The following is a 12,196-nucleotide window of genomic DNA, read 5'->3' as shown; positions in this document are numbered from 1 at the left end:
AAATAATTGTGGCAATAAATACTTGGCGTAGTTTCAAATAGTCATAACTACACAAATAGTAAATAATTGTGGAAATAATACTTGGCGTAGTTTCAAATAGTCATAACTACACAAATAGTAAATAATTGTGGAAATAAATACTTGGCGTAGTTTCATATAGTCATAACTACATAAATAGTAAATAATTGTGGAAATAAATACTTGGCGTAGTTTCAAATAGTCATAACTACACAAATAGTAAATAATTGTGGAAATAAATACTTTGCGTAATTTCAAATAGTCATAACTACACAAATAATAAATAATCGTGGAAATAAACGATATGGATGTCTTTATTTGATGCCTGGAATTCATAAAAAAATTCGCCCATTTACAAAAAGGTCGTGCTTTGTCAGTTTGCAATTTGATGTGGAATGACTCTTAAATAAAAATTGAATGGGTTGAGGTAAGGAGGAATAGACCAGAATGTTGGTCCCCATGATCTTTTCATTTCTTAGAGAATCATTGACCTAGAATCGTTACAGCAGCAAAAAAAAAAAAAAAAGAAGAAAAGAAAAGAAAGAAAGAAAGAAAATGAGGCAGTGTCCACCATGCATGAAAACCCCAGTTCTTACACCTGCTACTGGTGAATTAATGTGACTAAATTTCTGAAACTGAAGTGTCAAGAGAATGAAAAAAGTATTATAATTTGTTCATTTTCTTATTTCAGGAACCAAGTATATATGATACATATGCAGTTTCTTCCACGTGAAGTATACAAGTCCAAATTTTCTGTGAAACCATCAGAAATTCTGAAGCATGTCGAGAAAAAGTTTCTGAAGGAGATCTTCTATGCCATGAAGAAAATATTGAAAATAAAAGCTACATTGTAAGCACTTATTTAATTTATTTTTATACTCGTTCACTTAGATCTTTTATTTCCTGCTTCAGACTTTTCTGCATTTTTTACCAAATATTTTCACTCGGTAAAAAAGAAAGAGAATTCAATATCCTATACAATGGCCAACAACTTCCTAGGACTTATGAATCCAAATATCTTGGAGTTATTTTCGATAGTAAGTTAACATGGAGCAACCATTTGAAATACATTTCTGAAAAAGCTCGTAAAAGATTCTCCCTTTTAAAAAGACTAGCAGGAAAGAAATGGGGATGCTCTAGGAATACTTTGAACACCACATACAAAATGTTTATACAGCCAGTGCTGACATACTGCGGAGAAATTTTAATTACTTCACCTTTCATAAACGACATAGAATATGTTCAAAACCAAGCTCTCAGACTCATTACTGGTGGAATCAAAACAATGCCAATAAATTCTATGAGATTCCTCACTAATATTAACAGCATCAAAATGACAATAGAAGAAAAAGCACTGATTCAATATGAAAAACTTATCAGATTACCAGGTAACAATTGGCATTCATATAGTCCTCTTTGTAGATTGAAAACTCAAAAAAGTTTCATATCCATTGTTCAAGAATTAAAACAGAAAATCAATATCCCGAATTTAAAAGAAAACTTACAAATTAAACCAAACCCTTTAACTCTATTAAATATAGAATATAATCTAAATTTAACAGAAGAAATACTGAAATCAAATGTAAACACTGAAATACTGAAACAATTGTCTTTAGAGACAATTAATATTAGGTACCCTCCACAAAACTGGCTTCATTTATACACCGACAGATCCTTGATCTCCAGAGAACAAGGTGCCGATGCAGGTGTTACGTGCTGTCTCTTTCACTTTATAGATCTCTTGGATATGGAACAACAAGTTTTGATGGTGAAATCATTGCAATAAGTGAATGTCTCAGGAATCTTCTATGCCACATCAATAAATTTAGGAATGCAGTTATATTGTCAGACTCCAAAGCAGCTATTCTATCAATCGTCTCTAAACACACACCTTCATCTGAAACAGCAGAAATAACTAAAATGCTCTGTCAATTAATATCACTCAATTAAAGAATTGTATTCCAATGGATACCATCCCATTGTGGAATCCTGGGAAACGAGAATGCGGATGCTTTAGCAAAGAAGGGCAGCACTGCTACTTACAGACCTATTACTAAATCTACGTATTACTCTGTGAATAGATTTATGAAATCTACATACTTAGACTTCAACAAACAAAATTTGCTAACTCAATCCCAAGGGAAAAAATGGAACTCTCTGCATCAAAATCCACAGTTAATTCCCGATTTACCACGAAAATCGTCTGTAGCTGCATTTAGATTGGCAACAGGCCATGACTGTTTGGCCAAACACCTGCATAGAATTGGAATATATCAGTCCCCTAACTGCCCATTGTGCAACTGAAACCAAGAAATGGATTCGGAACACCTCAAAATCTGTGCTTCAGTGGCTGACCATGATAATATCTTTGAAAAATATTGGAGTGCAAGAGGTCAAATGACTTTATTGTCAAACGCCTGGTATTAGAAAACAACAACAACAACTTTTCTGCATTTGGCATGAGTCACTACGTACTAGTGGACTGGTGAATGTTCACTGTATCGTCATTTCTGATGATGGATTGAAGTATCCAGTATTTAAGAAGTAAATTAGAGCTGTCATGTCAGCTGTTAATCTTATAAAATAAATATTATGATGATGTACCGAAGTACATGTGATATTTCCTTCAGGAATTCTGCATACCACGTGATGAAGGCTGGGTAGGCACTGGGACTTGAACTCGAGTTTTCAGCTCTACGTGCTGACGCTTTAACCACTAAGCCACACTGGATTCCAGTTCCGGTGTCAGATCGAATCCCCTCAATTTAAGTTCTTCCTCCCAGTTTTCCTTTGGTGGCCTACCCTCATGTACTGTTTCACGGAATATGTGACAGTGGCACAATGTCCAACGCACTGTGTACAGAGGTGCACTCATTATGAGTGACTAAGTGGCCGGGAAAATGTATGCTATTGTTACCAAAGTGCAAATAGCAGTTAGCAAAGCTTTCTCGTTTTTCCATGGTCGTCCATTATGCGAGGTAGAATGAAACTAGAAAGGTGTTCGAGGCTTGTGCGTCCTACTCAGATGGTTTGTATCATGTGCAACGCTTGCACAATTCACTCCACGCATTACATGCAGCGCCACTGTACTGCTGTTGCATGCCCATGTATATGCGGCCTAGCGAGCATTGAGTCAGAACCTAAGGACTGTTAATTCTTAACCGATGTTGATGCACCCAACCATAAGTATTATATGTACACTGTTATTATTATTATTATTATTATTATTATTATTCATCCAAAGGAAATTCATATCCTTATGTTGATTCAGATTTCTGCCCACTAACTCTGGGTATAGCTACGAGATAATATGCGTTTACCTTAATTGTCGAAGCCTATATGCTAGACGCCATGAGCTCGATTATCTATTCTGCAAGGTCCTCAAAGGTGATATATCCTGTAACTCCTTAAGAAACGTTATCTTACGTATTCTGCAAAAGATATGAGAGCTCACAAACTTTTCTATAATAGAAATTCAAAATTTCTTTCACCAGTCTCCAGATACATTAAAAATACGAACATGCATGGCTGCGAATTTGATCCTTTCACTGTATGGACTTAGTTTGTTCCTGACAATTACATAAATTTTATTTATTCTCGTAAACAATTGTCTTCAATTTTTTATTGTAATTTTTATGGTATTTTCATGCTACAACATATCATTCATTAGCGACTCATTTTTTGTTTGGCATTGTTTTACTTGTATCTATTAATTAACAATATAATATTAATCCAGTGTATAAAATTTTTTATTATTGTCATCAATGTAAATATTGTTTTCAATTTATTCTGTATTATTGCATTATCATCGTCTCAGTTGTGCTGGATTATCATTGGCCAACCGCTGATGACTAACACATTAATATTAATAATGAATAAATAAATAATGAAATAAATTTATTATTGTTATTATTATTATTATTATTATTATTATTATTATTATTATTATTATTATTATTATTATTATTATTATTATTATTTTAGAATTGAAAGTGCAGCTGAAACAGCAGGAAAGTCCTTTAAGAATGAAGATGACGAAACTGAAATAAAATTGGAAGATGAAGTGGACCCTGACTTTACGAGGAAAATTAAGAATGCTGGAATAGGAGAAGAGCATGAAAGTTTTGACGAAGATGAAGGGGTAAGACACAAACAGTTTTGTACATGGAAAAAGTACAGTATAAATCAATTTCAGTGAGAGTTGTAAATGTTGACATTACATATTATCACACTGATAAACTTCACAGTTGTCTAAATTAGGGGCAATGAGTACTGGTAATATTTAATTATGTAATCTCTCACATTTCACTTCTTTATCAGCTGTGGTGACTGAATGGCCACCCTGCTTGCCATTAAATCAGAGTCCTGTGTGTTCAATCTCAGTCCAGAGCATTTCATTTTAAAGATGATGATAGAATCCTTTTAAATGGCTTCAGAAGAAAAATAAATGTGGAATCCTTTGTCACACGTTTAGGGCCTTGTCTCTAAATCAAACGGCTTCATACAAATTATTTCCACATGTTCTTTACAAGTTATTAGGGATAATGAATTTTAGTGTATAGATGCACACCTCAGAAATTTAATTTTTATACTGCTATAGAAATAGGATCCAGGAAGTTCTTCACTGATGATGTGGGGTTATAGCTACTAACATTTTTCGTGTGCTTGAAAGGTTATATGTTAATGATAGAGCTCAAATTTATATGCAATATTCTGATATACAAGATCTATTCCAAAAGTATTTTTGACTCTTGGCTGGGAAAAATACAATTATTACTCACGAGAAGGTCTGAAACCACGAACATCCTTCAATGCAGTCTTCCTCTTGGGACTGCCCACACTTCTTCCACTAGTCCTGCCACGTCGGAAGCATTTCTGGAAGGCTTCTTTGGAAATACAGTAGAATTGAGTCATTGTGTTACAAATGATGTCTTATTGTGATTTAAACTGAGTCCCTTCCAACAGCATTTTCAGCTTGAGGAACTGCCAAAAACGAGAGGGAGTCGTGACGGGAGAATAGAGAGCCTGACGAACCTGAGGAATGTTATATTTGGTCAAGAAAGCCTGAATCAGTCGCGAATAATGGGTGGGTGCTTTCAAGTTTTTGCTGGTCATTTGCCTGCACAGCATCATGAATGCGATCGAAAACTTACAGATAGTATTCTTTGGTAATGATTTGGCCTTGTGAAGCATATTCGTAATGCACCACCATAGGAGTCAAAGAAAAGGGTCAACATGAGTTTCACTTTGCTGCGCATCTGCCATACTTTTTTAGTCCTCGGTTATGATAAAAGTTTTTACTGCGATGACTGTACCTTGGTTTTTGGGTTGTACATTGAAGAACGTAGTCTTCCCCTTGGGACTGCACACTCTTCTCCCAGTGGTCCTGCCACTGGAAGTCATTGTCGTCTGTGCATTCCAGCTAGTCCTGCAGAGTTGCTTCTGCTCCATACTCCATCATGATCAGCTTCAGTACGAATTTCGTGGACATTCTGCATGGCCAAATCCTCTTTAAAAATGGAATGTACCAAACTACCTTGTCCACAAGTTCTTGGACTGTAATATAATGTTCCTGCATGACCAGTGTCCACTTTTGGTCAATCATCTTGCCATTTCGGCTTGTTGAGGGCCTACAGAAACATGATTCGCTCTCCACCAATGAGTGGCCATGTTTGAAATGGTTGTACCACTCCTATATTTGTATGATGCCCATAGCATTGTCACCGAAAGCCTATTGAATCTTTTGATTCGCAAAATTTGTTGCATTACTCCTGTTCAAGTCATTCTGTCACTTTGCACAAGTGAAAATCTGATGGGCATGCACTTACTCGCAGGTTGACTGCCAGCAACTGACACACTCTGCAGACAGAAAAAACTCAATGCATGCACATGAAGGTGCCCTACACCACACCTGAGATTACTACCTGTGTGTGCTTCATTTATTTCCAAGGGAGAAAAAATAAAGTCAGATTATTTCAAGAGCACAGGGGGGAAAAGATGAGGGTTTATACAACTTTATGTTGAGAAAAACAAACTTTTAACTTTGAAGTCTCATAATTACTAATTAACTTGACTGTATACACAGTAAATTATAACGTTTTAAATTTTACTTAATGTTATTTGTGTACAAGTATCTCATTAATTACATAATGAGAGAATATAATAATCTGCAAATGTCGTAACTTACATTGGAAAAAGATGAATGTTATAAGGAAACACTATGATCACTTTCATAATACTGAAAGTTTAACAGAATTAAACTACTGTCACTAATTAAGCAAATAGATCTACTTATAATGAGAACTGGATCTCATATTGTTTCACTTAGGCATCACAAACAAATCTAGCTTTTTGAGAAAAAATTTTTGAAATGCTGCAGGTAATTATATTTTGGTTTACATAGGTGTGAGGCTATAATAAACTGTCCTGAAGATGATGTAGGAATTTTGGCTACAGCTTCAGTTCTCAGTCCGAAGTACTTATATCATTCAGGGATGATTATCAACTATAATAATTTCGTTTACAGGTCTTATTAGCAAATGGGCATTTATTAAGATACTTTGGAGGCAAAAATATATGTCGAAGGTTTCAAAATAAGATGATTATCATGTGGTATCACTTCAAATGCATCAGACTTAACTGTAGCATTTCGCACAACGGTATTTCACTCGTATAGCAATTCCACTATCGTCTTCAGACTGATTAGTCACATGTTGCGATCACACTCTAAGGTATTATGAGTGTCTCTGGATTGAAAACACAACAGTAATCTTTTTCAGTCTTTTTACTTTATTCACAATGTAGTGGAGCATCCTGAGAACAGTATAATGTTTGTTCTGCCCAAGCATAGTCACCTCCTCAATCTCATGGCCCAAATGATTCATTGAAGTCCCACAGCATTGCTAACACTTCCTTCTTTAACATTAACTTTCTCAATTTTGTATTTAGCTTACTGCATTGTTCTTTAGTTTTGTTTATTTGTTGTTGTTGTTATTTAATGCCGGGCTTTGGCAATGAATCCATTAGCGTTCTTGCTCTCCAATATTTCTCTGTGGTGGATCCATTCGGTAAAACTTCACAGGTTATGAGATGATCTTCAGTCATTTCTTCTTCATTGTTGCATAGAGGGCAATTTGGATTTGTGTAAATTCCTATTTTATTCAAGTGTTTGGCCAAATAATCGTGTTCTGTAAGCAGTCTGAATTTTGCTACTGCAGATTTACGTGGGATTTCTGGAATAATTTCTGTTTTTTTTAGTAAAATGCTCCATTTTTTATCTTTGGCTTTGGTACATAGTGCTTGGTTTTGCTTGATTTTATATTTATTTTTAATTAGTCTTTTGATGGATGTAAAAGGTAGGCTTGTATTTGTATTCTGAATTAAATTGGATCCTTTTTTGGCAAGAAAGTTAGCAGTTTCATTTCCAGCAATTCCGCAATGTGCAGGTATCCATTGCAATTGAATTCTTTTCTGTAGTTTTTGAAGTTGTTGGATCATTTTGTGACATCCTTTAATTTGGATTGACATCATTTTATATGAATTTATTGCATATAATGCTGCTTTAGAATCAGAAAGAATGACAGCATTTTGAAATTTATCTATTCTGTATAGTAGGTGTTGGAGTGAGATATGAATAGCCATTATTTCCACATCAAAATTTGTTGTATGATGTCCTGCTGGTTGATAAAATGAGAATAACGCACACGTAATTCCTGATCCTGAGTTGTTATCGATAGTAGACCCATCTGTGTAGATATGTAACAGTTTTATTTATTTCAGTAGTCTTCTTCTCAATTGTTTTTATATTAATATCATTCATTCCCCTTCCTTTTCCTTGTTAATTTTGGGATTAAACCTTCAAAAACTGTTCACGTAATAAGCCAAGAGAACACCTGCTGTTCACAGTAGTAAGTCAACAAAGTAATATAAAATGCACGGCTACATTATTATCCACAGCTTGAAACAGGGAACGGATTACTACTTGTAGCTGGATGGACTACTACAAGTGACTAAATAATTCGGGAAAAATAATCTTATTAGATTGATTACTGTTTGAAAATAACCTAATACAGCAAACAGAGGTTAAGGATTGCCAACACAAACAGTGTAAACAGCATACTGTGCACTCTCATTTTTTTTTCCTTCATCCTTTTTTGCAGTGTACAGGTTTTTCAAAACATGGCTGTAAAATTGTTTCCTCATCTCTCTTTTGTTTTTTTTTTAAGCCTATTCCTCTCATCTTTTTTCCCCGGTGCTCTTTATTTCTATTTCTTAATAGATTTTGTATGTGAAAAGTGAGATTCTTGAAAAAATTACTCTTTTTCTTCTCATCGATTTGATTCTAAATGCTGGGTAACTTTCGGTGCTGGACCTCGGACTCATTTCACCGGATTATCACCTTCATCTCATTCAGACGCTAAATAACCTAAGCTGTTGATAAAGCGTCGTAAAATAACCTACTAAAATAAAAATTGATTCTAAATGTTTATTTCTATAGAAAGAATACACTGCTTAAAACTATTAGAAGAACAGTATGAGTTTCTTAAATATTTTTGTACTGACAAGAGTAAAGATACGAAAATTGATAATAACATTACTTAAGAATGTATTTAACATCATGCAAATAAAAATAAATTAATAATAATGAATTTTAATGCCACTAATTAAATTTACAATAAAATTCGTCCAAGTAAATATTTAAATCTTGGCATAACTCATCAAACCTGAAGATCAAATAGAAGGTTCTAGTATCATGTATGGCATCCACGACTTTCGATTACATATCTTTGGCATCTTTGTGGCATATTCCGAATGAGTTCTTGTACTTCATCTTGGGGAATTTTCTCCCATTCCTCCTCCAGAGCATCCACAAGTTCGTGCAGGATTTGTGGAGAGCGGACTCTCGTCTGATTTTCCTGCCCAGCAGTTCCCAAAATGTTCAGAACAGGACTACTGCAGGCAAGTCCATAATCTCAATTTCGTTCAACCTTAGGAAGTTCGTCTCAGTCACAGAATGTGCCCCGGTATTATCACAAACAAGCACGAATCCAGGACCTCCTATAGCAGCAAATACTACATGGTCTTCTACAGGGTGGGCAAGAAGTAACTAGATGTTAAAAGAGGCATATAAAATTTACATTTACAACGCAAATTTATTGAAACTAATTTTATGTGTACATTATTAAATGGGAATACAGATGCATACCTCAAAATTCAATGTAGGCACCTGTAGCTCCGACCAATTTCCTCAAATAGCCAGGAGTGGAATCCACAGTCTTCTGGAGGAAGTTGCGTGAAACATTAGTGATGCCCCGAATCTTTGCTTGCAATTCTTTCAGAGTGCGAGGTTTCGTCCATTACACCTCATCGTTTGCCCGGCCCCATAAAAAAAGTCACAGGTTGTCAGGTCAGGGTTTCTTGCAGGCCGTTCATGAGATCCACATCGCCCCAGCCAACATCCCGGAAACTTCTCATCCAGCACATATGCACGACATTTGCAAAGTGAGGTGGTGCGCTGTCCTGCATAATGTCATTCAAGGAAAATCGATTGGAAGGCACTGGCCATCAGACCCTCTTGCACTGCTCGTGACGTCATCTACCGTCAAGACTGGGCCTTTAACATCCCTCATACTATGAAAAGCAATGCACCGAAGATGCAGGCTTCGAGACTTCGGATCCGATAGAGCAGTTCAGTGGGAAATCCGCATAACGGCGTAGTGAGTATAGTGGTAAAGCGTACAGTGGGTGGGGGTACTGTAGAATGCTTGCCAACAAATATGCAAAGGAAAACGCTCTAGATTTGAAGGTTCTGACGAATAATTTGGTTTTCATACAAATCTATTTTCAAACTTTGTCTGAAACTATTACACGGTTAGAAAAGTCAGAGCAAGAGATGCCGGAAGCCCTGAAATTAGTTAAGGAAATGACACAGAGAATTAATGAGACACCAAGTACACTGGTTACTGACCGTGTAAAATAGAAGTGGAAATCAATTTTATGTAAAAATAACGGATATGGATCACTGTGTAATATAAACAGCAAATTAGTGGACATATAGTCACCCGAGAATAAAGGACTGTCTCTTAGAGACTGCAATGATGTTTAGAACGCATCTTTTCACAGTACAAACTGTGTTTGGCAGATAACCGAAAAATATTTACATTTGAGACACTGAAAATGTATCTTGTAGTACATTGCAATTCGGTACTGTAACTGTAGTTCCTAAAGACGACCAATAGGATAAATGAATAAATTAAAATTGCTACATGTTTATTTCCACCATTAACACTGTGTATAATAATTAAACACAAATGCTTATAAAAGAGGAGAATAAATGCTTTTCACATTCTTTTGACATTGCCATTGTGTAATGTATATTTGCTTTCAGAATGTACATATGTGTGTGTTTCCCCATACTACTGTACTCTACTCTAAATAGCAACCTCAACACATCTCTACCTTTTACTACCTGCAGCGAGTCAACAACCTATAGTACATGCACAGTAAACTTATTGTATCGGGTCCAAAGTCTCGAAGCCTGTTTATGATACTCATAGAAAGACCATTGTGATCCCAAAAATTTTTCAATTATTGTGGGCTCTTTAGACATTGTTAAAACACTTATATGAGGGTATGAAAATAATACAGAATGATTCTCTAAAAAGAATATTATATTATTGTACTCACATTACATAGTTAACGATTTTCTTAATTTTCTTCACTGTTTTACGGCTAGTTGTAGACGAATTACTTTTCTGCCCTTGTCGATGTTTGTTGAGAGCTTTCATGATGATCTAGTTGTGGACTATCATTCTATAACGAATGGATCTGTAGGCCAATAGAGATCTTTCCGTTCAGTATATTAGCAAATGTTTGTGCTAGGTTTTTGAACTTGTATGGCGAAACCTGGGCTCATCAGAGAAGAACACGAACCGCCACCAATTGATATTTCAATCTGCATGATTCCAAGCAAACATACAGTATGTCTTGCTGCTCTTCTTATCGTATATTGTGTTCTCATAATCTGTTTCTTACATTTGATCTGAAACACAAACTCCAGAAGCCATGTGAAAATCATTCAGTAGGTTCCTGGTCGTACTTACACGACGTTGTAGAGCATAAGTCTTGCAGATGACTGGTTTTACGCTTATGGCCATTGGCCAGCTCTCCTATAACACTATCTTGTCTCTGTATCTTTTCCAAAGTCTGGACACCACAGATAGATAAACACCAAACTCTCTACTTACTTGTCACTTGTTGCATTAAAAGAATTACGTGGTAGACATCCAATTCATTTAAATTTATCATTTTGCCAGTAGTTTGAACCACTGTCTTCTGGATCTCATCCTATGGCTGCTTACACTGTCTGCTCAATCAATGCTTACGTGCGAGTAGCCATTAGGTTGCAGGTAGTGCATACCATTATCGGGATAATGTTAATATCTGCTACCTAGTGGCAAAATAACTTTGATTGAGCAGGCATTTACGCATCCATAGGATTCGATCCAGCAGGCAGTGATTTGAACAAACAAAGCAACTATCACCATTCGTTGCCATAGTAATGCCAGAAAACTGACTAATGGAAAGTTTGTCATTACCTTATTAATCACAGACTTCTCAATATTTGTTACTTCAGTTATTTCTATGAATTTGGGAAAAGAATCTTTCAAGTGCTCATGCGTGAGTAAATTCTATGATTAAATTTGTAAACTTTTTAATTTTCAGTACCACAACTTCAAAAGACAATACATTGAACACATTATTACAAGTGTTTCTCTAAATTTTTTGAGCAGGTTGCATTCTTTCTGTGCCTACAATACATTCCGTACTTTACTGATATGTTTGCCTTTAAATAGCTCAGATTTATTTGATATAGAAATTGTATTTTGTGGTAATAATTATAAAAAAAATCGTAACAATTTCAGTACATGAACTTACATAAATATGGCACCTCTACTCTTTTGAATGTTTGTAATGTGTGTGTAACCTGTTTGTATTGTTATACAGTTAATGTAAAAAGTCACCATACACTTACTAAAATAGCACAAATATGTCGTAAAGAAGCGTTTTGTAACCTCAGTATGCTAATTTATAATAAATATAATATGTTGAAGGATAGATACAAATATAATAGAACATACAAAAAAATAAAGAAAAATAATTGTATTTCGAATTCCAT

At 35.2% G+C, this 12,196-nt stretch overlaps 1 pseudogene; it reads left to right on the top strand.

The window, feature by feature from the left end:
• The window catches only part of LOC138693834 (DNA-directed RNA polymerase I subunit RPA1-like), a 156,673-nt pseudogene that overhangs the window by 123,021 nt on the left and 21,456 nt on the right, over window positions 1–12,196 (top strand).

This window comes from Periplaneta americana, unplaced genomic scaffold (assembly GCF_040183065.1).
Source record: "Periplaneta americana isolate PAMFEO1 unplaced genomic scaffold, P.americana_PAMFEO1_priV1 scaffold_23, whole genome shotgun sequence".
NCBI lineage: Eukaryota > Metazoa > Arthropoda > Insecta > Blattodea > Blattidae > Periplaneta > Periplaneta americana.
The sequence above is the reverse complement of the archived record's forward strand: the minus strand, read 5'-3'. Positions and strand labels throughout refer to the sequence as shown.